General features: G+C 41.8%; 1 protein-coding gene and 1 long non-coding RNA gene across 6 annotated transcripts in view; one reads left to right on the plus strand and one right to left on the minus strand.

Annotated features, from left to right (window-relative positions):
* LOC143836011 (uncharacterized) overlaps positions 1–23,643 on the plus strand; it is a 177,806-nt gene that overhangs the window by 113,907 nt on the left and 40,256 nt on the right. For 4 of the 5 annotated variants that reach the window (XR_013230451.1, XR_013230452.1, XR_013230454.1 and 1 more), the window contains exon 2: positions 9,654–9,719. The exons of the other annotated variant lie outside the window; for it this stretch is intronic. This is a non-coding gene — a long non-coding RNA (uncharacterized LOC143836011). The remainder of the gene's footprint in view (positions 1–9,653; positions 9,720–23,643) is intronic. 5 annotated transcript variants of the gene reach the window in all.
* Positions 1–23,643, minus strand: part of LRRN2 (leucine rich repeat neuronal 2) — a 178,512-nt gene that overhangs the window by 63,729 nt on the left and 91,140 nt on the right. The gene's annotated exons all lie outside the window — the stretch shown is intronic.

The following is a 23,643-nucleotide window of genomic DNA, read 5'->3' on the forward strand; positions in this document are numbered from 1 at the left end:
TGGACAACCATGCGTGACTGTCTTTTTCAAAGGGAGAATCTTGTAGCCTTTTCAGTCTCTTCCAGAATTTTAGGCAAAAGATGAATCTGTGAGCCATATAGTTTCATCTGGCAGTTTAAACAAAACAAAAAAAAAACAACAAAGAAAATATCCCAGTCTGATCTCTGTTCCTATGTGCCTAATTAAATAAAAGGTTGGGCAGATGGGAGCTTCCTTCTGATCTCGTAGTAGAATTAGGCATTCTCTTGTCAAATGTGCTGTTCTCTCTTTCTTTTAAAAAGAATATGCAATGTGGTAATGGATTGTATCTCGTTGCATTTTGGAAACATCACAAATGACTAAGCTCCAATAAGAAATGCAATCAAGAGTAGTTCATTTCTTCTACAAAAATGAATGCCTGCTTTCTAGCATAGGACTGGCACCACAATGCTTCAGATAAATATAAACATGACTAGCAAAATCATCCAAGAGAAAGAATGTTGGGCTGGAAGGGAAATAAGGATCCTGCAGGGGATGTCTCCTCCCTTTCCTCAAGAAAGAAGTCAAAGAAAAACAGAAAACCTGGCAGCTCATTTTGGGTTTTCACAGCACAAAAAAGGATTGAGGGGTTGCTTAGATGGCTCTTTCAGACATAATCAACAAAGCTAAAAGATGGCAGAACTTTTGCCTTGCAGGCTATACGGGGCCAGATTTCTTGTGGAAATCAGATTATACTTACACAGAGAAAGAAGGAACTGTAGAGCTGTACTTTTCCCTACACTGGACTTGTTTGGGGTGGCAATAAGATACCCTATTACATTTATTCTCTCTGACTGCCTTTGCCCTCTTTTTCTAAGGATGGGTGCAGATATCATAGAAGAGCACCACTGTGGTATTTTTAGAACCTGTTATACATGGTAGGGTGTTTCCAGACGGCTTTGTTTATAAGCGACAGGTGCACTGATTCAGCAAACCTGACACATAACAAATTTGGTGGGGAGGAGGAAGAGTCTGTGTCAATCTGTATTTGGATTGTTTATTCCAAGAACACAAGTGCCTCATCAACTGTAGCACAAAAGCTGCCACAAACGTCACTAGCTGGTATATCTTCTTAGGGATTGATGAGGCTCTGTGGCCTTCAGAGGGCCCACCATTATGAAAGAGTGATGACTGTGTGGATGGTGGCAGTGGTTCTGTTTGTCCGCTTGAATGATCAGGTCTGCCCATCCCTACTTTCTCCCTTGATTTGCATGCTGAAACCACTAGAGCGACTCCTCTTCTTCCCCTCATCCTCCTCTGCCAGAGAGTCAGTATCCAGCAACAGCAGCTGTTCCATTGTTCAGTCACCTGCTTGAGCAAGCAGTGATGGCTGCTTAGAGAAGCAGTCACCAACCATGGGGAGGGCTACTGAGTGAGCAGCTCATTTTCTCAAGCAGAAGAGCAAGAAGCAACGGCAGTTAAGAACCCCAGTCACAATTCACTCACCTGCCTGCTCTGTCTACATGGAATCTTCTCATTACAGGGTTTTCCTGAGCATTTCCTGTGTTCCCAGTGTAAATACAAAGCCAATCATGTGGGAAGCTGCTGGGCCTTCTGTGGGAAGATTGAGGATTCCTACGATATTTGACCTCCTGACCCTTGGCAAGAGTCAGTTGATAGGTTATTTGAGTGGGTTGGTAAATGGCTTACTACTTTGATGCTCTTTAGTCAGAAATGACTTCATTTGCCCTCAAATGATATATATCACATGGATGTGACATGCATATATGTTTTTTGGATGACAAATTTCCCTTTCAAATACATGTCATTGGTAATGGAAAAATCCAGGCATCCAGCTCACATGTCCTTAAAAGGGAGAAACCCACACTGAGTGCTGTACACTTGAGGCAGCATGCACACTTTATTCTGAATATCAGTGTCCTATTCAGGGATCAAACTATCTCATCAGAAGCAGCAGCCCTCACCCATCAAAGCATAGACCAAAAATGGTCCCAAACGCATTGATTTCCAAATGCAAAAAGCCGCCTTCTTTTAGATATTTTAATTCTATGGCTGATATCACAGCATGGATCCTGAGCTGTCAGCTCATCCTGAAAAACAACACGACAGGGAGAGCATCCCAGTGACCTGATAAGAGGCATAGGGCGATGTTTATGATAATGCCAGCAATAAAACCTAAGAGTTTTGACAGCTTCCTTTCTGCACATGGAGCAGATCAAAACTCTCCTGTGCATCTGTCAGACTGAGCAAAAGCTTTCGTTTCCCTCCCAACTTCAAAATAGGATTCATGTGACAGATGGAATGAGATGGCAGCCAATGAGTAAAATTTATGATATGTTTGGTAGCCCCTGAAGAGAAGCCTGATAAGGACTGGTTCCTTAGAGAAGTGTGGAGGCACTGATATGGGGACCACCTGCCCATCCTCTCAACAGCTGAAGACAGCAAAGAAGCAAATTAATACTTGCGGGCAAAACAGGGACACCTCACAGATGATAGATCAAGATGTACAATCCATCACATCTGAAGTGGCTAGTCACAATGCTCAGGATATCAATCATCACTTTTAAAAATCCCCGCTTTCATCCAAGGAGCTCAGAGACAATACACCATTCTCCCTTTCTCTGCTTTTCCCCATTTGGCAGGCTGGGAGGCAGATTAAGTTACAAGGAAGAGTGACTGGCCCAAGGTCCCTGAGTGAGCTGTGCATTCAGCTCTCCCCAGTCCTGGTATAATACTCTGATCATTGTATTATATTACATTGGCTTTGAGATATAAAGTGTCACTAGTGAGAACACTGAACACTCAAACATGACAGTAGGGAGTTTCTCAAGTTGTGTCTAATGCAGCGGCCATACTGGAAGACACATTCCCAATTCCGAAAACAATGTTCAGCCATCACTGAGTGTAGCATCTAGTGATGGCTTGCATGTGTGCATCACTGTGAAAGTGTCACTGACAGAACTTCCATGTTGTCCATAGTCAACAGAATGCTTTTCAATGGGATCAATTCAAACAATCAGCTGAGAGGTGATATAAAATTGATGATAAAAACATGTGAATTACTCTTCAGTCACATGAGAGGAAATGTTACCATTTGAGCAATTATCAGATAAGCTTCCTGGCTGAACAGGAATTTGAATGGGGTCTCCTCTGTGCTATCCAAAACTTAAATAGAATTGGGGGAAGGAGGATATCGCAGCATGTGAGGATCCATTCAAAGTCTTCTTGCCCCCAAATCTGGATCCAGCCTTCCTTCTATTCTTTTCAGATCACATTATACCTTCCTGATGGTGTTTGTCCAACAGCTTCTTCCTGTTTCCCCACCTATTGAAATAGCAAACTGTGAACTAGACTCTGATATGAGCGCTCATGCAAGTAAAATGAGGCTGGATGCTGCAGTAAAGTGGCTGTAGGATTTGGTCTTTCTACAAAAGCTTCCAGGTTTGCCAAATCTGCTACCAACCTATACATTTTTCCTCATATACCCAACAACTTGTATTTAATTAAATAGCAAAATGCCTCTTCATTTTAGTGGAGAAGGACTGCATCTTTAGTAATTATGGAGTAAACAAAAATGTGAAATAAAAAGTGTTCTTTTGTATTTTTAACCACAGGAAGAGTTTTATAGCTGGCCCAAACATTCCACATAACATTTGACTATAAATTAGACAGATTGAACAACCACCCCAGCATTGAGTAACAGCAGACTACTTCTGCCATGAAAAAAGGATATGGCACAAAGCTTAGAATCTGAGCTAACAAGATGGTTGTGAATAATTTTACCAGCTTGGTGTAGAAGTTAGGAGTGCAGACTTCTAATCTGGCAAGCCAGGTTTGATTCCCTAGTCTCCCGCATGCAGCCAGCTTAGGTGACCTTGAGCTCGCCATAGCACTGATAAAGCTGTTCTGACCGAGCAATAAAATCTGGGCTCTGTCAGCCTCACCTTCCTCACAGGGTGCCTGTTGTGGAGAGAGGAAAGGGAAGATTCACTTTAAGATTCCTTCTGATAGAGCAAAGCGGCATATATTGACCAACTCTTCTTCAATTGATCTCAGTAGGACTGAAGCATGACCAATTTTGATGAATTATGACCTACATTTTTTAGGGATATTGTATGGCAAAATATCAATATAAACAGACTGTTTTCCTTTCCAAGGCTTCTAGAAATTCCAACTTGATTTGGAGCATTTTCTATAGGATAGAAATTCCATCAGAGGAAAAGACAGCATGTGTCTGAATTTACTATGTTTGGTACCCATTTTGAGGTAAAATAGCAATGTTTCTTCCCTAGGTTTTGAGAGACAATGTGAAATAACTTTGTGTTAATATTTAAATTGGACTGATCAGATGAATTTTTAGGGTATGAGGGCAAGGCTTTTAATCAGCTTCATTTGTCTGGGTTTTTGATGTGTAAACACATCTGCTGGCATGGTCAAATAAACTGAAGTGAATACGGACATGATGCCCATCACTTCTGTCCCTTGATCAGAGACCAGAAAGTGAATGCCACATTAGATGGGCAGTAGTAGCAGTATAAGCAGGAATCAGCACCAGGCCTTGCTGGCTGCTGCTACACTCCTTTGTCCTCCAGCTGCAAAAAATGGGTAGTAGCAGCACAAAAGTGGCTCAGCACCAGGCCTGGCTGGCCACTGCTGCATCACTTTGTCCTCCAGCGGTCCCAGCCTATGCCCAAAGGAGGCAGCTGCAGGGCTGGAGGTGGCCCCTGGTGGGGCAGCCGCCTGTGAGGGCCCCAAGCAGCAATAAAATTGTCCACATAATCTGCAACTATCTGATTCTAGCTAATTTTTCTATATGCACTGGGATTTGGTGCAACATAGAAGTGTTGATTTGTCTATGATTTGTCTGGGCAGGGTTTTACAAACTCAGGAAAGGGTGGGATACAATAACAATAAATATATTGTTTATATTTATACAATAAATATATAAAGCTTTGGTGGCAGAATCACAAACTAATGCTTTCTTTATTTGACTGCCAGGCTCACTTTAGTACTCATTCTCATGACTTTTATTAAGATGTGGAGGAGTTGGTTCTTACATGCTGCTTTTCTCTACCTGAAGGAGTCTCAAAGTGGCTTACAATCACCTTCTCTTTCCTCTTCCCACAACAGACACCCTGTGAGGTAGGTGAGGCTGAGAGAGCCCCGATATCACTGCTCAGTCAGAACAGCTTTACCAGTGCCATGGCGATCCCAAGGTCACCTAGTTGGTTGCATGGGAGGGAGCTGGCTCTAATCGCACTTTGAAATTGTCAGTATTTTGGAAAGAGATTTTTAAATGACAATGGAAAACATGCTGACATTTTGTGATGGCTTATTTAAAAATGTGTTTCCAGAGACTGAGAAAACTGCCTATTTTGAAGAAAACCACTTTGGAAATTCTTGGAATATTTCTTTGAAGTAATACAAGGAAGGGAGGGTGACTCTGTACTTCTTTGTCCCTTCATTCTTTTATTTTCTGTCCATCTTTGCCAGCACCCACTCCTCTCAAAGATTCCTATCGCAGTCCTGGTTGTTGTCTCTGCAGTAACGCACCTTCCATCTGAAGATTTACTTTACATCTCTCCTTAAATGCTCTACAGTCTCTTCATTAGCTGTGATCTTATTATGAGAGGCCCTGAATACTCAATGCTAGGAGGGAAGTCTTGGTCTTGGGAGATTTTGCTGGGGGGCAGGGGAGTTCCAGAGGGATAACGGCAACACTTGTCAGTTTGCCAGTTCAGTACATTCAAGGCCTGGCATGGCTACCTTGGAGCAAGGCTTCTTTGGCTGCTCAGTCTATAAACAAACGCTCTTGTAGAGAGGCCCAGTTTCTCTGAAGCTAACAAGAGTCAATGAAACAGTGAAGGCAGTTCATTCATCTACCAGAATGATCCACAGAATGATCAGCAAAGCCCTGCACCCCACAGGGTGCTTCTGTATTGATTAACTTGTGCCACTTTGAACTTTGGAATGAATGGGAGGGGCCAAACCCACAGAAATACCCACCAATCTTAATGTATGTGACAGCGCTCGCTTGCTATCCTTTTAGGTCTCCAATTAAGCCAATTCTTATGCTCATGACTCTTTTATGCACAGATTGCTTTACAGGGGATTGTTTCCAAGGCCTCCATTTGCAGTGGAATAAATCCTGCTAAACACATAGAGAGAGCTTCTTGTGAGAGCCACTCAGCTGAGCCTGTCAGATGGAGACAAACTTCCCTGGTTCTTTTAATGAGATTCCTCTTGAATGCCATGCTGTCAAGTTCTATGCTGAATAATTCAAGCAAGTGCCCGAACTGCCTAGAAAATATCTCCAGGTCTTGCCTAATGAGCTCATCATGGACTGTTCATCTAAGGCCAGTTCAGAGGTGAAATGACAGGGGTTGGTCAACTGTACAGCTGCTGGAAAGGTAGAATCGTTGCAAAGATTCAGAAATGCTTTTCTAAAGAGGTATCCATTAGAAAAGATGGAGACCAACAGGATGTAATCCAGGCTTTGAAACATACCAAGCAGTAGGCAGTAAGAGGGAGAGTTAGAATGGAAATAGGTAGATTTGTTTTATTTATTTATTATTTGATTTCTATACTGCCCTCCTGGCAAGCTAGCTCAGGGCGGTGTATGATATCAAAACAAAACAATAATATAGGTTAAAATAATTACTAATTAGTAACATATTAAACCAATTTAAAACCATTTTAAAAGTGTTGAAAATAGAGAATGCAAGATGTTGGCGCAACGTTTGAGTGTGTGTATGTGTTAAAAGCTGTCAAGTCACTTCTGACTTATGGTGACCCTATACATTAATGACCTTCAAAATGTCCTATGGTTTTCTCAGCCCAGCATGGAATGTATTAAGAAAGACTTTGTGGATCTAGGGGAAAAGGTAAAGGACCTGGGAGCACCGGTTGTGTTTTCATCTGTTCTTCCTGTAAGTGGCCGTGGCTTAGAAAGAGAGAGAGAAGTCATGCATGTAAATGACTAGCTACGTCACTGGTGTTGTTGGGAAAGGTTTGGATTTCTGGATCATGGTCTATGATGTCAATATGATGGGCAACTATCAGGAGATGGTGTGCACCACATAAGGGATGGAAAAGGTATTTTTGGGAGAACCCTTCCATACCTGGGCTTTAAACTAAATCCAAAGACATACATTCAGAACGTAGTGTGATGGCAAGAACTGAAGATTAGAAGATTGCAAATCTATAGGGAATGGCACATAAGCAGGGAACTACTAACTTACAAGGAAGTTCAAAAACCAAAACAATGGGGTACACAAAGGATGGATGACTTCTCTTAGGCTCTTATTGTTTGGGATTAAGATTGTTGCTTTCTAGCAAAGGCTAAAGGAGATTCCTGTAACAGGTGCATACTGCACATTATAGTGATTTCATACTATTGTATGCCAGACAGTGTGGAATCTATTGTCTTCGCAATGATAAGATTAACTGGTATCAGTCATCATGAGATGCTTAAAATTTTATAAATATAATAATGTCATTTAAAATTTTTTATAATCATTTCTATTATTAATCTAACATAACGAATGTTGAAGTGTGTGTAGTGTTTTGTATTTTATATTGCACTGAGTAGAAAATTAATCAGTAAAGTTAACAATAAAAAAGTATATGGTATTTCAACACAGATACAAGCTACTGTTAAAATAAAAGGACAGGAAAGGGGAGAATATGACACCTTTTATCATCACTGATATTATAGGCTCTAGCCAATATATGCCTATGACCCACTATACCTCTACAGTAGTAGAAAATGTAGCTGTTGAATTTTTTCACTATGCCAAGATGTTCTCCATGACAGACCTGCTAGCTGTGGGAAAGTCTTTGAATCTCCTGGAACAGCTAAAAGCTCCTTACTTATTCCATCATCCTTAACACTATTTCGCTCCCTTATATATTTGGGAAACAGCCTCCTGGGAGGAGACTGTCCAGGACCCTGTCTGTGCAGGTCCATCCTGATTGGCCCTCCCCCTCCAGCTCCCACCCTTCCTCCTTGCCTGCTACAAGCCTTGTGGCTGCGGCCTCCATTGTCGCCCAGAGGAGAGAGGCAGCAACAGGGCTTTGCGGCCCTCAGGTCTGCTCATGCTGAGACAGGGAGTTTGAAGCCTCCCTGTGGGCCACAAAGCCCTGTTGCCGCCAGTGCGGGGGGGGGGGCTTTCCACTCTCTTTAGCCCACTTTGCGGGTCAGAGGGAGCCACAGCCACCCTCTCACGCCCTCCTGCCTGCCACCCCTTTCAAAACCCATTTTTAAAATGGGCTTTGATAGTAGTAAAAACATGATTCTGATAGGCTTGGAGTCACTCACAGTTAGACCTCTTGCAATAATAGACTCTCTGTGGGTTCCTTGTAGATACTCATACAGCATCTACCTAGTTTGCATGACTAGACTATAGCAAAAAGGCAATAGGAAGCAGCGACTGGAAGCTACATCCATCCAGCTGTTTCTTTCAACTCAAGATGGTTGCTTTAGAAATATTTACTCCCCGAGTAATTGCGGCTGACACCTGGTGAGTGCTTTTCATTTCCCCTTTCCTTCACAGGTGACCGGCTGTGTTAGGATATTAATAGTCAAAGGTTGAGAGGGTTTGAGTTACTTGTCCCAGCAGTAGATTGCTGGGAGCTTTCTTCATAGCAGCCAGGAATCATTATACACCAAATGCCTACTCTAAACAAATGACTTGACTGGGCCGTAAGTACAGTGGCTCCTTTCATTACTGAGGAGAGGAGGACTTCACAGGTGAATGAGAAAGGCAGGCAGAAGAGAAGCTGAATGCTCTGTACCCCTGGAAAGGTCTGGCAGGCAGCAGGTTTGGCGCTTGGGTTCATTTGTCTTCTCTGCTCATGCCACTTCAGGCAAAGCTCACCAGCTATATGGCTTAGATAATCAGGCTGCCAAATCTTGCAGGAAGTCTGATAACACAATATATTAAAGAGGATGAGATGTGCAGATAAAAGTCTGGTGGGAACAGAATCTGAGATAAATACATGAGTTCATTGTGGGCGGCAGCTGAGCTATATAGACAGAGTGAAATTCATGGCCTATGTAACCTTACTGAAACGGTGCCTAATGTATGATCCACAGCTTTCTTCTTCCAGTCCCTGTGCTTCTGTTAGCAGATTATCCAGTTAGATCACATCTGTATCTTCTGGGGCCCTGCAATGCATGGGACTTTCCTCATTTGGTTTTACAGCAATTACTACAAGTCTCTATATGAGAGAGATTCCCTATATCTAGTATGGCAACTATAATTTAATACTTCTTTGTAGTATGGAGAAGGATCAAGATATTTGAATGTTGTTAAGCAGAGGCTAGATAGTCATCTGACAGAAATGCTGATTTTATGAACTTAGGCAGATTGTGAAGGGATGTGCCAGTGTTTGTCTCTGGTGGTCCTTCCTTGCATACCCAGGGTATTGCTGTGGGATACTAGATGAATTTCCTCCAGGCCTGGGTAGATTCTGGAGATATTTGGTGGTGGAGGGATGTCACTTGGGCATGAGATTGGGGTCACTATGGGTAGGCAGGTAGTTGTGAATTCTGACATTGTACAGGGGGTTGGACTAGATGACCTGGAGGTATCTTCCAACTCTATGATTCTATTATTCCTACAAATATAGGAGAGCCCCAGTTTTAAAGGCCATTTTACCTTGGTTTTCAGATTTTCTCCCACTGGCACATGGAGAATGTTGTGGCATTTTGATTTGGCTTCTTTCTACTTTATCAGGTATGTCAGAAATGCTATGGTTTTTATACTGTACTCGGTGGCTTGCCATGGTGTTGCAGCTGACCCATTGTATTCAGTGGCCATGTACTGGAAAGAACCAAGCACAGTCCCATTTTCTCACATGGGTTTTAGGCCTGTTCTAGCCTGGCTCCAAGGCCAGTGTTTGAAGTTAAGAAAAAAGCAAGCAATTCTGCTCAGGTTCTGTGGCACAGGAAGTGAGTTTCATAAATCACAGAGGCCTCTGTTTACTCAGAAGCTGCATAGGGTGTGGCCAAGTTCATAAAGGACTTATAGCAGTTTTGCCATCATCTCTCCCTGGACCTGAGACGAATGAAACAGGCCACTACTGACTTTTAAAGGAGGTATGTAAATTTGGTGCATTGTTTCTGATCCCTGCAGCCCTGATGTACAGAATGCATTATCCCATGTTTATCCATGCCAGTCTTCCCATGCTCCTTTCAAGATTAAAAGGTATCTGTTTTTCTTTAGGACATTTCCCATAATCCTAGTTTTGTACGTTAGCATTCATCCACCCAGGAGTGAAGGAAATCGATGCCTGAGCCAGCCTTAATCTGAAATGTAAGAAAGAAAGACAAACGCAAAGTTGCCAAATGATGCTCTTTTCTCCTTACATTAAAGCTCCATCCAGCTATTAATGAAAAGCAAGATAAACACTAGCTCTCAGTAAAGTCCATTAATTGGAAAGTGGAACAGGCTTGAGTCCCCAATAGGCCTGCCAATTCTAGCTAATAAGAAGGATATTTTACAGATCAGACACAGTTTAATGACAGCGAACAGACTGAGATGCAGATTAGGTGCTGCAGGAAAATACTTTGTTGGAGAGAGGCTATAGGATGGCTCATTCTCAGGGAAGCTAATTCAGCTTCCTGGAGAGTATGGAATACAGCACATTCCTGCTGAGATGCAACAAGCCCATTTCAGGATGATAAGGCTTCCCGTTATTTTCTGACCCAGGCAAAGGCTGTGACTATAGATTTATTACACCCTAGTTGACACGCCACTTTACTCTGGCTCCCTTGAGATGAATTCTGGAGGTGAGGACTTGTAAATCGATGCACATAGTGACACTTTCAATTAGAATACTAGCAATAAACAATTATACATTCATTTCAGAGATGAAATTAATATCCATGGCATGACTCAGAACCCCATGCTATTAGAGAGATAACCTAATGCCTGGAATCAAGAACAATCTCAAGGGTTGCCCTCACCATGCCACTCCTGCAGAGGAGAACCCCAAAGAACAGAGATTCCTCTTTCTGCTGGTCATAAGTAAGTAGGAAACACATGGCTCCAGAATCATAGCTATTTCTTCCTAAATTGCAGTTTCTAGACAGATGTGTATTTCCATCAGCATTCTTTAAGGCATCCTTCAGGTTCACACTTCTGCTAGAGTAACTTACAGAGTACTTTCCTTGTCCACGGAATTAAAACTGCACAGGACCCAGTCTGGATTAAAGCCACATAGTGTGGCATTAGCCCTCCTGTTTCTGCATGGTTTTGTTAATCAAAACCTCCCCCACCTCATGATGTTATTAATCTTTTAAATGGGGGGGGCACATGGTATCTGGCATTTGTTCTCCCCACACACACACACACACTAAAAGTCTTTAGCATCATGGAAGGCAGTTTCCACTTGCAAAATTGTGTGTGTAAAAAAGTTAAACCCCATCTCCTTAACCCCATAGAACTTTGCACAGTTGAAATTAAGTATTACAAAGGTCACATAGGCCTTTATGTACTGATGTTTGTCTTTGGGTTTCACCATGCATTCCTGTTGGGTTTTCTTTTTCATTCTGCTTTTTACCCAACTTTGTTGTTGTTGTTGTTATTATTATTATTATTTTTAGATTTATAGCCCGCCACTCCCTTGTGGCTCGTGGCGGGTAACAATATCACAAATCCCCATTAAAACCCCATAAAACAATAATAACATTGCCAATATTGCCGGCATGGCAAGAACGGCAGCTCAACTTCCCCCCCTCCCTCCCACTACTAGCGGGTGGAGAGGAGGTCCTGATGATGTTTTGCTTCGGGTCCAGAACCCGAGTCCCCGGGGAGGCATAGATCTATTATCAGCCCCGGCCTCAACCATAAACCTGGCGGAAGAGCTCCGTCTTGCAGGCCCTGCGGAACGTTGAAAGATCCCGCAGGGCCCGCAGCTCTCCCGGGAGCTCATTCCACCAGGTTGGGGCCAGGACCGAAAAGGCCCTGGCCCTGGTCGAGGCCAGGCATGCTTCCCTAGGGCCGGGAACGACCAACAGATTTTCACCCGCAGAGCGCAAGGCCCTGCGAGGGGCATAGGGCGATAGGCGGTCCCTCAGGTATGTGGGTCCCAACTCGCATAAAGCCTTGAAGGTTAGAACCAGAACCTTGAACCGGATCCGGGCAGCAATTGGCAACCAGTGCAGCTGCCTCAGCACTGGCTGGATGTGGGCCCTCCAAGATGTGCCAGTGAGGACCCTAGTGTGTGCACATGTGTGTGCACATGTGTCAGGATTTTTTTTAATGGGTTCTGCATTGATTTTTCTCCTTTCAGTGTTCAATTTGCTTTCTGCTTGTTGTTTCTCTGGATTTGTTAGAGTGCTTTTGTCATGATTTTTCTCCTCTCTTCACTCCCAAGCTGTAGTTAATTCCAAAGCAAAAAAAAAAATCTATTGAAGTCCCCCTGCCACCCTTTTCCCACCCCTGGGTGCCCGTGCTACAATCCCACATCACCCACATTGAGATAATTCTTCCCACTCAATACTCCTCCATCCCTTGGCCTACAAGCTCCATTATTGTTTCAGTTTACCATCTGTTGAATGTTTTTTCTACATCAGTCTAGGTCTGGTGTAAAGGCATGAGGAACACTAAACTTGGATCACTAATAGAGTAGTTTTGCCCTGCATTGATCTTCCCTGGAATCACTTTGTAAGCTCCGAACTGATGGAGAGGAATGAGGGTCAAGACCAGCATTAGGCCAATTGCAAGCAATCATGCCCAGCAGTAAGCACAGTGGATGATCCATGGTACTCAACTGGGATGGGGGGGGGGCACAGACATGTATGTGTGATTGGCTGCATCTCTTGCAGGAGGCAATGAAGTTATTCAGCTCTGACATTTGCATTGGTGCTCACAGGCTTGAGATAGAATAGGAACCCATTCTTTTTAAAGTTCTAACAAATTGCAGCCTTGTGGCTACAGAGAGTGTAATCTTTTGCAAATTCCTGAAATGCACACACACATGCCAACCCACCTGCAGACACCCCACTTCAGTATTGTGGGCCACCTGTTGTATTCACTACTGGACATTTGCTCTCAACCCAGTGCAGGTCTTTACCCCCATTCCTCCCTCCTCCACTGATTCAGAGCTTGCACAGAGGCTCCTTGGAAGGCTGAAACATGCATTTCAAGACAATTCAGAGAAATGCTACTTCTAGCTAAACTTTCCCTGCCAATGGCTTCTCCCTTAACAATTTGAGTTTAGCAATCCACATGCCTTTTTATTAGACCAGCCCAAATGTTAAAAACATTAAAAGTGTGTTAAAATATTTTAAAAACTTTCACTGGTGTGTGTGTGGCTAATGTCCTGACAAAATGGCTACCCCAGAATAGGTACAGATTGAAGATTCTCCTTCATTTTTTCAAGAGCATGCCTATCAAGAAGCTGACCAATCAGAAGATTAGTGCTAAATGCAATATGCCACTCTAAAATAAACAACAAATGTTGGTACTGCAGCACAATCCATTTTCACCCCCTCTGCATCAGAATATATACCCCGTGATTCCTATGAGGAAAATCAGAGAAAAATAGGAATTGCAGCATGCACACACAGCATGCAAATTAAAGCCATCCCATCTCAAATTCAGTGAAAATCAAGAGTAAGCAGCACTGTGCAAAAAAGGCCATACTATGCTGCCTTTCTTAGATTTGAAGCCTCTACATCTAATTTGACAAAGAGTGCTTGCAATTGAAAGCTCACACCCTGAATAAATCTTTGTTGGTTTTAAAGGTGCTACTGGACTCTGATTTTATTGTGCTGCTTCAGACCAACACAGCTACCCATTTGAATCTACATCTAATCTTGTGAGCTATCCATGGTCCTGATTGGTGCTGTTCACTCTTTGTTCCTGCCTCACTTTTACGTCTTCGGCATGACAGATTAGGCTGCAATCACCACTTGCTTGCGCATGGGGCTAATTCCCGGTTTTGCATGGTATCAGGCCTGGATCAGGGTGGTCCCAGGCCTGGTCTGACTCAGGCCCTCAGTTGCCATGTAGCAAAGCAATGATTTTTTTTTTTTTGCCCTAGGATCCATTGGTGTGTATGTTGGGGCTAGGCCCTGCGTAAGGGAGAAAATTCAAGCCATCCCCAGTTGGGTATTGCTCCTACCCTCCTTAGTTAGTGTCACTTCTGTCATCTACCCTTGCAGCCTTTAAAAGAAAACTTGTCCAAACATATTACAATGTGATTCCAAAGTAACAAATACTCCAGTACCCAATCAAAAAGTCCCACATGGCCCCAGACACTTTCTAAAAACACTTGCAGTCACCAGGAAATGTGACATATGGAGCTGTTGTGGGATTCCTGCTCCATAATCTACTTCAAAAAGGTGGTGGGAAGTCAGTGACAAATGCCTGCTCACACATGCACAGCACATGTCACTTCCTATATATTGTGGGAGGAGTGAAACAGTGTTTTGTCTGAGATCAATGAAGAATAAGTCAAGAACCCATCATAATCTTGCCATGTGGTCTTGACAACTTTCAGTTCACTTGAACTTTTGAGCCACTTCATGAACTTGTAAATACATAAATGGTTAATGTGAAAAAGTGCGAGTTAGGGTATTACGATCAACATTCACAGGCTATATGTTAGACCTCTCCTGATTGTATTATCCAAAAGATACTGACAGTTCTATCCTTGATCAATGATACTTGATTGTTTACTACAGCATACATGCTACTTTCCACTTTAGTTTATTTTTTGGTGTTTCTGTTCTATTTGTCTTTACAAATCATAGTGGAATATAAAGAGAGTTTACTACATCAGAACATTTAGGAAGCAGATGCATAAAACCTGCACAGAGCTAATTTAACAAGTTTCTTAGGATTAGAATACAAAAGTGCAGGAGGTGAGCAGGGATTTATAAGGGTGTATTTTCTAAGGAGTGAGAGATTTAGAGCTTTGGTAAGAGGTTGAAGGAGAGCACAATACATCACTACCCAAAGTCACCAATTTTTACCTATATTTCAGGCAATCAGAAAGTGCTGCGCAGTACAAGGTTCATCTGAACTAAGTGGGAGGCTCAACAGCCCCACTGGGGATAGCAAGTGTTGTCTATCATACTTGGAGCTGACAGATAAGGCTGCAATCCTGATGAGATTCATGGCCTCAGGTTGTTTCTGTGACAGAACAAATTGCTAGGCTTAAATTGATCAGGGAGAAGTTGCATATGGGATGAGAATTAGCAGCAAACACAGTGCATGAGAGGGCTTGATGCTGCAGAGTTCATGGTAGTGCTACAAAGCATAGAGAAGAAGGTAAAGCATCATGCAGACCCCTGAATGTACAAATGGGGCATGCCCCTGTGATTTTGCAGCTTTGAGCCCCAAAGCAGGTTTCATTGGCAGCTGATGTTTGATTAATTCCCTTTAAAGGAGCCATAATGTAAATGATTTTGATTCCCTCTGTATAACTTGAGGTCATTTAAAATTAGAAACTGGATTCTTTGTGGACATAGATAAACATGGGTCTGTACCCATGTTTAGAAGACAATAAAGTTAAGCATAAAGTCTTCTATACAGTGGCAGTTATGGAATTCTTGTACACATGAAGTCACCTCAGACCACTGGTTCATCAGTTGCCTATTCAGAGTGGCAGCACCTCTCCAGTCTCTCAAGTACAGGTTTTTCATGTCAACAACTCCTTGATCCTTTTAACTAAAGATGTTGGAGATTAAATCTGGGACCTTCTGCATGCAAAGCAGCTACCCTACTACTGAGTCATGGACTCATACTCTGAGCTGATTAAGCCATCTCATCCAGAAGCCAAAATCACTTGCCAGCTGTTTTTCACAAACAGAAAAGGAGTTTTCTATCCTTTCTAATTACAGAGATGAACAGAAGTCTGCCTAGACCTATGAACGCTCATACAAAGCTGGATAGCATTACAAATCATATCACCATCACTTCTCTCATGAAGTTGCCTTATACTGAAGATTGTTGTCCATCTAGGGCAGTATTATCTATCACACTGGCAGGGGCTCACCAAACTCTCAGACAGAAGCTTTATACCTGACCCTATCCACTGGAGAAGTTGGTAATCAAACCTGGGACCTTCTGCAAACCAAGCTGATGTTCTGCCTCTGAGCTATGGCCCCTAATCTGTCTTTGTGTGTGTGACATAGTCTTATCATTAAATAAATCACTAACTTGTCTCAGTAATCAGTTCCAGCTTGTTTTATGGATGAAGAATCAAAATGGCTCTAGGCCTTTATTGATCAATCAACACGCAAGCAACTTAAGAAGTCTATTTAATACTTTATCATGTATGCCAGCTTTTCTCAATGTTTTTACTATTGAGAAACCCTAGAAATGGCATGATTGTGCAGAATATGTTTGGGAAGCATAGCTGTGTACATGCCCTGCTCTTCGCACACCCTGCAGGCCCATCACTGGCCATTTTGGGAGGGGGGCAGGTCAGCATGACCATATACAGTCATATAACTTGATAAATGTTTAACAAATGTTTAAAATATTAACTCCCACCCTTCCAGGTTTCATGAAACCCTGGTTGAGAAAGTGTGATGTATGCTCTTGTCTTAACAAAATTCCTTCTCAGTCCCTAACAGTGACTTAGAAAAAAGCTTTTGTAAAAAGTTTTGCCAATCAAGAGTGAGAAAAATATTCTGGTGCTTTGTATTTTTCCCATTTGGACCACCTTTCTAGTGTGCTTGGGAAATGTTTACTGTGCAGGTATGTCTCTTAGAAGAGAATTGCATGTTATAGAGGTGAATCATACTGTATCCTGAAGCAGAGGTTTATGGAATACTATAAGATGGCATGGTGAGACAGAAACCTTAGATAAAAGGGCATTAAACCTACTGAACATTACTGCTTCTCTGCTTGAAATCAATCTGCCCTCTCACTGCTTTACTACATATATATATATATATATATATATATATATATATATATATATATATATATATATATATATATATATATATATATATATATATATATATATATATATATATATATATATATATATATATATATATATATATATATATATATATATATATATATATATATATATATATATATATATATATATTTTAAAAGGGTCGAGCTTAGACCTTACACCCGTTGAGTCCTTATCCCATCCTATGGCAATCCTGCTTTCTTGAACAGAGAATTTGGATCAAGGCCATTCAGAGAACAGGAGTAATGGGAAGATGAAGTCCTTAACTTTGTCCTCATCTGTCACTTTTCCAGATTACCCTTCCTAGCATCATTCTCCCATTTCCTCAACCCAGTCTAATGCAATTTCAAATGCTGATCGTTTGACTATTTAAAGTTTTGACCATTTAAAGACCATTTAAAGTATTTAATCGTTTGACCATTTAAAGAGGAACATGCTTAGGATCACATAGAGGTGGAACAGGTAATGTGTTCCTAGGCTACTATAGGTCCTTTCACATTGATTTGCTGTGTTCCTTCATCTTGTGATCTGACAGTCTGTTCTTGACTCTATGCTGTAATTCCAATTTTTAATTGTGATAACATTGACATACAGACCGCTAATCAAGACTGTGCTGTAATTTGCTAGTCATTGCTTGCTCTCATTTTGGAAGGTGGAACAGAAAGTGCCACTATCAGGGCCTCACAGAAAAAGAGAGAACCTGTCCCAGGCTATCAAAATTAGTTAACAATATATTTATACAATCTCTATTTTAATGATAAATGAAACAACCAGAACGGACTCTAGATTTCGTTCCCTTTTCAAAGTAGACCTTTCATCGGTGGTTGTTTCCTCCTATGATTTTGAAACTTATTCTAGAAGTTTTCAATATTTCAATCAACTCAAAGTTGTAATCAAAATTCTATGCATATAATACCGGCCTTCAGCTCGCAGGTTTGGGAGAGCTTTGTCCAGATACCACTCCCTATCAGGGCCTCAGCTGCTTAGTGAATATTTCATTTAACACCTATCCCAGCCTACCAACTATGTAACTTTATGAACAGTTGTCTCATCTATAAAATTGGATCTGATTCCAGCCCTGCAAAAAAGAGACTGCAGGGGGATTCATGTTCTGTAGTCACATATTCTCTTTCTTAGCGATGATCTTTCCCTTCCACAGTGTGCATCAACTACCAACTAATGAACGAACAAACAAACAAACAAACAAACAACTAATGTGGGAACAATGTGAGCAGAGCCACCCCAATGGTGTTTATAATTCCAGGCACAGCTTGGCTACTGGCAATACAACTGTAAGAACAGGATACAAGCAATGCATTCTGGGACTGTTATTTTGGCATAAGACAAGTTAATGCCCACCAGACATCCATTCCTAACCCTCCAGGGCTTGGCTTATCTTTACTGATTTAGTACTCTGCCAATTTATATGCCCCCCAGCAGCTCTGAATATACAATTTATCTTTCCATCAAAGTCTGAGAAAAAAGAGTCTTCCTTACCCTGCCAAGTCACACAGATGGGCCTACCAATCTCAATGTTGTATTATTGACAATAATTCTTTTTACATAGCATGACTCTTTAGTTCATCCCACACGCTAAGGCTGAGAGTGGGAGAACATATACAATCTAGTACTTAGTTCAAAATAAAGTAAACCTGCTACTAAAAAATTATTCCCGGATAAAGTATATTTAAAACTGACCCAAATACAAATGCAGCATTTTTAAAAAGGACTTAAAGAGGGAGGGCAAGACCCACAGCCTGTGACTAAAAATATGCCTTGACTCCTCCACTTTTCTGTTGAGCTTGCTTGCTAGCTTTAAGCTTTTCTAATCTCCTGATCTCTGTTTTTCTTCTGGCAACCAGGGAGAATGACCCCCTGTTTCAGCTCTCCTGCACATCTCTTTCATCACCCGAATCTTCAGCACTTAATTTAGTTGATAATTTTGAATTATGTGGAACATTTCCAAAGAATAAAGGAATGTCCCTCACTGGTCTGTACCTTCCTCCTCTCCCTCTGAAACCCCAAATGCCCCCTTGCCCTTGTTTGTATCATCATCATCATCATCATCATCATCATCATCATCATCATCTTACTACTACTACTACTACTATTAAATATATAGCCTGCCATTCCCAGGCTAGCTGGCTCATGGTGGATTTCATAAGAGAATACCTCACAATAAAATCCCCAATAAAAACAGTATACACATTATCCATCACATGAAACAAAAAACTAACCTCTCCATCCCCACTCAATGGACTTCCATCATCTTGTGCCTCGGGAGGTAGATGATAAAGTGGTAGCCTGTTGTTCTGGCTATCCCTGGGCTATCCCCAGCTATCCTAACTGCCCTGGCCTCAACCAAAGACCTGGCAGAAGAGCTCCATACCTGGCCTGCAGGAGGTATGCCTGGCCCTCAGCTCGCCTGGGAGCTCATTCCACCAGAGCAGAGCCAGGACTAAAAAGGCCCTGTCCTTGGTTAAGGCCAGGCATGCCTCCTGTGAGCCAGGGATCATCAGAAAATTTGCATCCACAGAGCAAAGAGCCCCGTGGTGGTGGTGGGGGGAGCATAAGGAGGTAGGCGGTCCTGCAGGTATATGGGGCCCAGACTGTGGATGGCCTTGATGGTCAGCACCAAAACCTTGAACTTGATCCAGGCTTCAACTTGATCCAGGCAATGCAGCTGCCTCACTACTGGCTGGATATTTGCCTTCCAAGGTATTCCTGAAAGGATCCTAGCAGCTAGTATCCTTGCCTGGTACAGATGGAAAAATGCCAGGTGGGCTATTCTGTACACCTACACCTCCATTGAAAGGGCAGCATCCAAAATCACACCCAATCACATCCTGGCTGAAGGCAAGATGTTGCACCCTGGCCAGAGTGGGCAAACTCACTTCCTGAGCCCTTCCACCACAGCCATAGGACCTCTGTCCTGGAAGGGTTGAGTTTCAGGTAACTCTGCTCCAACCATCCAGCTATGGCTTCCAAACATCTGCCAAATGTATCCGGGGGTTGGGGAGTCTGTATGGCCATCCATCTGGAGATAGAGCAGGGTGTCATCTGTATATTGGTGACAGCCTAGCCCAAAGCTCCAGCCCAGTTGAGCCAGAGGGTATATATAGATGTTAAACAGTGTTTGGGAGAGGATCGCTCCCTGAGGAATTCCACAAGGGAGTTGAAAGGAATGTGACAGCAACCCTCCATAGCCACCCTCTGTGACTGGTTCTGAAGAAGGAAGATCAGCCACTGGGCGGTTCTCCCACATATCCCAGCTCAAACACAGCCAAGAGATCTAACATCATGAGGATAGCCAAACTGCCCCTACCCAGCTGGGGTGGGAGATCATCCATCAGGGTGACCAGCACTGTCTCCACCTGTAGCCAGGATGGAAGGCTGACTGGTATGGGTTGAGTGCTGAAGCTTCCTCCAAGAATGCCAGCCCTTTCAACCCCCTGTTCACGCTGTTTACTTCTTTAGTCCTTTTAATGTAGAGATTCCTTTCACCTTTCAGCTTGGCTTACCCTTTTAGTCTCTTCTTCGCTCCCTATTCTTTACTATTTTTATTTATTAGAATTTATCACATTTATAGAAAACCATTTCACAAAAAACACACATTGAGAAATGAAGAGAAAAAAATGTAATAAGAGTATATGCTAAATACATTATTTCCACTTGTTCTCCCAGCAATTTGAGTTCACAAAAAGCACTTTTTGCTCTTCACCTTGTGGGATTTCACTCATCCCAGTGTTTAATGAAAGGTTATCATGGATAAATATAATTATCCTGTGTATATTGCTTCCACCCCCACCCCCCCGCACGACTTTGTTTATTTTTGTACTTGTATGCCACCCTTTCCCAGAAGCTCAGGGCAACTCACACAATTTAAAACATAATACAATCATTATGTATATAAATAAATATTTTGTATGTGGAGTTTGTATACAGTGAGCTTATCCATTACATCACAAATTGCACCTCTCATAACAAAGCATCTGCACAAAATGGTTAATGCATTACAATGTACTTTAGATTTTCCTGTTGGGGCTGAGAGAACTCTGACAGGGCTGCTCCGTAAGAACAGTACTATCAGGACTGTGATGAGCCCAAAGTCACCCAGCTAGCTTCATGTGGAGGAGTGGGAATCACACTTGGTTTTCCAGATGAGAAGCCTCCATTCTAAACCACTACACCAAGCTGGCTAACCAAGGCAAACTTTTCTACTTTCATGACGATGGTGAGATCTTGTTGGAGTCCATAAATTCCTTATGAGATCTTTTTTTGCTTCCTTTTTACCAGTTCCACACATATCCAGTTAAAGTCATCATAGGGCAACTGGCAATGCAGTCTTAAGCAGAGCTGTACTCATGTAAACACACTGATTGTACTGGACTTTAAGGAATATAACTGCTGAGGACTGCACTGTGGGACTTTTAAATCTCAATGATTTTTATATGACACCAATACTCCCCCCCCCACCCTCAGTTACACAGATGTGTTAGAAAATTCTAGCCTGCTGCGCCTCCAATGAAGTTTCAACCTTGTGGCTGATGTATAGAATATCCTCTCTGGAGTATTGTGTCAGCTCTAGGAAAGCTGCAATCCATTTTCTCTAATGTTATCACATATAGAGGTACAAAGGTATATTTATGCAACTGATTCTCACTTATGTTAATTAACAGATCTCTTTCCAACTTCTCTTTCTAAAGCCATATTTTCATTTCAGTCTCAGTCAGTATTGCATCTGTTTTAGCCATAAGCCCTTTTTGGGAGGGCAATTATCAATTATTTATCTGAATTTAATTAAAGATCTGAATATATTAGATATTTGCTGAATAGACCGAACAAAATTTTCAATCTTCACATAGTGAATAAGGGTATTTCTTCAGGTAGCATTTCCTACCTCGCTACTACAAAAGTACTTTTCAAAAATCTATCTGCCTTGCTAAACCACCTGATTCCAAATGCATGCTACCTAAGCAGCAAAAAAAATCCAGAAAAAAATCAGTGCAGATATATTAGAGCCCAGTTCAACATCTATGTTCAACCACATCCCCTTGCTGAGGCAGCAAGACATCCCTTTACACAAGCAGCCATGAAATATCGCAATCTGAACTCTGGAATCAACAAAAGTCCCAAGAGTTCTATTTTCATATTTTCTATTTCTTAAATATGATCAACAATCAAAATGGTATCCCAGGTATTCTGCCCATTTTCCCGCACCTTCATCAATGATTGTTAATCTTAATAATTTTATTGAATATCATGTAGGCTTCTGCTCATAGATTCCAGCCTGTAAGCATTGGGTTAATATTACAAACTGATAATCTTGATAGAATTTTCAAAGATCTATCATAGTTAGAAATGATTCCCTGGATTTCTTCACTGTAAAAACTGTATCATGTGACTAGGACTAATGTTTTAAGTTCTGACTCTCAATTTCATATATTTGATTTTTCTGCCTTATTTTATTGCCCCAATAGTTAAAAAATTGTCTAATTTGGCATGAGTTATTCCCATCTAAGCTACCCAAATTTATGGAAGTGCCTTACTATTTTTCTAACATTAGAGGCATGTTTAAATAAGTTCTATCCATTTACATAAATCTACTCTGATCCAAAGGTCACCAAAACTTTTTTAAAGGCCATATCTAGTTTATCAAAAGCTTTCTCTGTGTCCACAAAATAGAAAGCAGTGGGAATATTTTTGTATTTTAGCTGAATTGAAAAGTTAATTAATTTTCTGGAGTTCCATGTTATCTGGTGACCTTTCATAAAGTCAGTCTGATCATAGCCAATATACCATTTAATTGCTTTGCTGATAGTGAAACTAAAATCTTATAACCAGAATTTAGTAGGGAGTTAGGTCAATGGGATGCTGTATTATGTGGATCTTTTGCTGTTTATATGGTTGAAAACATTGAAATTCTGCATAAAGTTTTCTAAACACACTGGCAATCATTCCAAGTAGGGTTGATAAAATGTATTTATAAGGTCATCCAGTAATGACTGGGGAAGGCACTGGCAAACCACCCCGTATTGAGTCTGCCATGAAAACGCTAGAGGGCGTCACCCCAAGGGTCAGACATGACTCGGTGCTTGCACAGGGGATACCTTTACCTTTACCTTTAAGGTCATCCAGTACTGGGCTTTTATTCTGGATTTTTTATTTAAAAAATATTAACATGGGCTTATCTTCTGAATCTTGTTTCATGTTTTTCACACCGTTAGGGTTCCCAGCCTCCAGGTGGGGCCTGGAGATTTCCCAAAACTTCAACTGATCTCCAGAGTATAAAGATCACTTCAATTTGGAGGGTAGGCTTTATGGCATTATATCCTGCTGAGGTTCCTCATTCCTAAACCCTCATCTCTCCAGGATCCTTCCCCTCAAATCTCAAGAATTTCCCAATCTGCATTTGTCACCTCCATGACCAATAGCAGGGAGGAACAACTTTTGAAAGAAAAAGGAAAGCCCAAATGGAGTGTAGGGAGGGGGGAACAGGATTCATGTGTCCCCAACAATTTTCTCAAGTGAAAATTTCATGGGGAGAATTATTATTTACCTGTATTTTCTGCTCTATGTACACAGACATTCCATGTGGAGCAGAAAAAGTGGTGAAATACCATCCCTTCTTATGGTTATGCTTCAGAAAACTGCTTGTAGGAAGACAGAATTCCCTTCTTCCCTCTGCAGTGCTATTCTGAGCTCATTCAG

This window comes from Paroedura picta, chromosome 4 (genome assembly GCF_049243985.1).
Source record: "Paroedura picta isolate Pp20150507F chromosome 4, Ppicta_v3.0, whole genome shotgun sequence".
In the NCBI taxonomy this organism is placed as follows: domain Eukaryota; kingdom Metazoa; phylum Chordata; class Lepidosauria; order Squamata; family Gekkonidae; genus Paroedura; species Paroedura picta.